Source organism: Echinops telfairi, unplaced genomic scaffold (assembly GCF_000313985.2).
Source record: "Echinops telfairi isolate 266 unplaced genomic scaffold, ASM31398v2 ScPeMD7_3533;HRSCAF=4204_0, whole genome shotgun sequence".
Taxonomy (NCBI): domain Eukaryota; kingdom Metazoa; phylum Chordata; class Mammalia; order Afrosoricida; family Tenrecidae; genus Echinops; species Echinops telfairi.
Genome location: NW_022107431.1, coordinates 69,136,369 through 69,140,057, shown reverse-complemented (window position 1 = coordinate 69,140,057; position 3,689 = coordinate 69,136,369). Strand labels below are relative to the sequence as shown.

General features: G+C 37.7%; 1 pseudogene; it reads left to right on the top strand.

The window, feature by feature from the left end:
* The first annotated feature begins 2,205 nt into the window (after positions 1 to 2,205).
* LOC101656515 overlaps positions 2,206 to 3,689 on the top strand; it is a 26,650-nt pseudogene continuing 25,166 nt past the window's right edge.

The window sequence follows — 3,689 nt, the reverse complement described above, 5'->3', positions numbered from 1 at the left end:
TGGGCTTCATACATAAAAAAATGACAATGGGAAGTAAACAAAACACCCAACAACATTGACGGGACAAAACATAGAAAAACGTCATTCAAAAAGAAACAAAAAAATATGGAAAGCTGAAAAATGTTAAAATGGGTCAAAGGGGAAATCAAACGATAAGGTATTGCATTAGAACGTTTTCCATAATGGACATTAAAGTTGAGTCATTTTATTCACATTCATGGATTCTGTGAGAGATTTCTGTGAATGACTGAATCCTGAGACGTGAAGATGATAGCTGAATTGGGGAGTGGTGGTTTATATCAGAGATAATGGGGTGGTATGGTATTTTGGAAGTCAGATCCTTGGGACATTTTTAATTTCCATCTCTTTGGGGCCAGCTTTGGACTAATCCTTCTCAAAAATAATTTTGGCCTTGGTGCAAGAAATTTGCAGTCAGCTGCAACCTAAATTTGGTGATTATAATCCACCCAGCAGCTTTGCAAAACAACTCACACTCTGTAAAGATTATAGACAAGACCTATTGAGTGGATCCACTCTGGCACACACGGGGTCTCCCACATAAGTGGCCCTACTCACATGCATCTAACAAGAACAAAATATACATTTCTAGTGATAAATTGACCACAGGCTTGCATTCTGTTCATTATTTTTCAGTGGCTGGTACATTACATTTCAAAGAAGATCAATAAGTGTATGTTAAATTAAGAAATGAATGAAAGGAAAAAGAAAGAAAAATATATGGCAATGCAAATACCAGGTTGACGTTGGTTGAGCAACAACTCTGATGAGCTCTTCCTCTTTGCCTTTGCTGTTCTCTGCCCGGAACGCCGTCTTTCAGCCATTCCACTGGCTTGCTCCTTCACCTACGGAGAGTCTCTGCAAAAGTCAGTTTGTCTTCCTTTACCTCTCTGTTGTACAAGGCAACTCTGCTAAACCCACGATGGCACTCCTACCCCATTTTCTGCTTTATTTGTCTATGTGGTCTGCTTACCATCGGGTCCATTATCCATTGTATGCATACTTATTTATTTTATTCTCACCCACTTTGGTATGTAAGCTCCAGGATGGCTGAAACTTCTGTCTGTTTTGTTCAATACTATAACCACACCATCGATAGAACTTCTAGACCACTGTAGGTCCAACAAATGAATGACTAAATGGATTAATTAAAGAATAAATGGGGGTTCAAATATGAATTATGATGGATCATTTGAAAACAGAATATTTTCCCCATCATCATGGAAATAGCCACACTATAGAAGTTAAAGGAATTAAATAAAAGAAGAGAATGAAAAGCAGGGGAGGGGGAACTCTATTACTACATATGCATTAAAGTCTGTCTACTCTTATGTATTCAAATCCCATCCACCAGAGAACAGTAGTCAGAAGCTGGACCTAATTTCTAGGAAGGAAATTAGAAGCTTATTTTCTTTCTTTCCATTGCTTTTGAGTCCGTGTCATGATACAAGCCAAATGTTGTCCGTCAGCCTGGTCCAGCATGTGCTCTCATGTGTTGCCACACTTTTCATTGCTGTCCCCCCGAGTTAAACGGCTCTGTTCAGCTGCCCTGCTGTCTAGGGCGAGAGATAAAAACATTCGGTTGCTGCTGCCACGCTGCCTGTCTCCGGTGTTTAAACGCTTCCGTATCATGGTGTTAGCATCTGACTACATCTTGGCAGCTTCCAAATAAGACAGAGAAATCAAGCAACCACTGTGATGATGACTAATCATTTTGCAGAACAGTGAGGAGGAAAGAAAGGTATGGCTCAGTTTTCCTTCTGAGAAACCCCACTGCCACGCTGAGGATGGGTTATTAACAAGCACCATCATGGACCCAGATGCAGCCGGTCAACAGATGCAGTGCATTCCACAAGAATATGGGTTTGGATGGAATTATAAAATAAAGTGAGTTCTTTTGCTAGTCAGAGGCATATAGAAGCCAATAGATGTCCTTTGTCTTTGTTTTCTACCTTTCCAAAGAGTAGCAGATGTTGTGAATTTTATAAAATTAAAGAAATGCAAATGTCCACTAAGCCTGAATGATCTTTAATGTGAAACTGCAGCAATGTAAAAATTCACAATATCCAGCACGTTATGTTTATTAATTTCATCTACATATGTATCACCCCCCCTCCCCTCTCATCTTTAGGGCCTACTTTGATGTACGTCCAAGTGGTTCTACAAAGGTGTGGAGCAATTCGCGCAATGTGCTTCCTCACTGAAAAGGAAGGCACAGCATGCGGTAAATGTTGGTTGTCATTAGCATATAAGCCTTGTCCCAGGAAAAATTTAGGGCAGCATGAAATATAGACGGTGCCCTTTCTTCTATGAACTACACAAACCGATTCATCTAAAATGCATTCATACTTGTATGGTTATCTTTTATATTTCTTTTATAATATTTTGAAATTCAATCATAGTCAGGAAGCTTTCTTTCTCAACGTTTCTATCAGATTCTCCCCCATATGTCTTTACAACATTTATAAAGGGAGAGGACAAAAGAAAAGTTATCCTAAAGTGTCATTCATCTATATTGGTTTTAGTGTAAAGGGGCTTCAAACGCTTATTGAAAATGCAATTAAAACATAGTGAACTCATTCCGATAACTTTTTGAAGTCCTCTGATATTTATTTATAAAGAAATTGCACCGTCTTGAAACATATAAGCCTTTAGGGCTAGCATCGTGGAATGGTCATTTAGATAATGCTCTTAAATTGATAAATCTCAAGAAAGACAATTTTCAGGAAACAAAAGCGGCACAAAACTGGGTGGCATTTTAGCTTTTACTATTAGCAGAAAATATTGACGCCTGAGTACTATTTACTATCTGCTCTTCTGCCAATGACAGCCAAAATAAGCTAGCAATCCTAATGAGGTTATAGGAATGTAGCTCCTTTGCTGACTATTGAGGAAACACTATGACAAGCAATCTTAATTTTAAAATTTAAATTTGAAAAGATTCACAATGCCAATTTAATATTGAAGTTGAAGAATAACTGTCAAACACTCTAAAGTAATTTTTACTTAGGAAAACAAAACAAAAACAAACAAGAACTTTTCTATAATTTCTCTTCTGAAAGATCTACCTGCAATTTCTTAAAGACAGGAGTCTGATCCAATCACGCAGTCCTGCCTATCCAGTGCCCTCTACTGGACACTATTTTTACTCCTCAACTTTAGCCTAGGATTTTATTTCTAAATCATTGAACTGAACAGACCTGAAAGGAACTTGAGAATTCCATTCCTACTTTCTACTGAAGTCATACCAAGCCACATGAGAGAGATTCAAATTCATCCTTTTTAAAAACTCTTAGAAAATCCAAGAAATCCCCAACTATTACTTGATTATTTTACCCACCTGGCCAGTTTGATATTTTAGTGAGTGTTTAGGATTACTTAAAGCACTCAGCTCATAGAAGTACCTACGGGGTCGTGTAATCTATAGCACTGCCTTTTTATCGCATAAACACAAAAGATGTGACTTCCATTCTAGTTGATGGAATGTATCAGTGAAACACACAAATTACAAGCATGTTTATCTTTAGCTCCATCTGTGCTTTAGTATTAGGTGCAAGCACACAATGGAGGAGTTGAAGTCCTATTTGTACCTGCTTCTTAAAAAGATATCCTGCTTAAATGGAAAAAGCTCACGTTATGTTCTAATGAATTTCATTTTGGTACATTTTAAT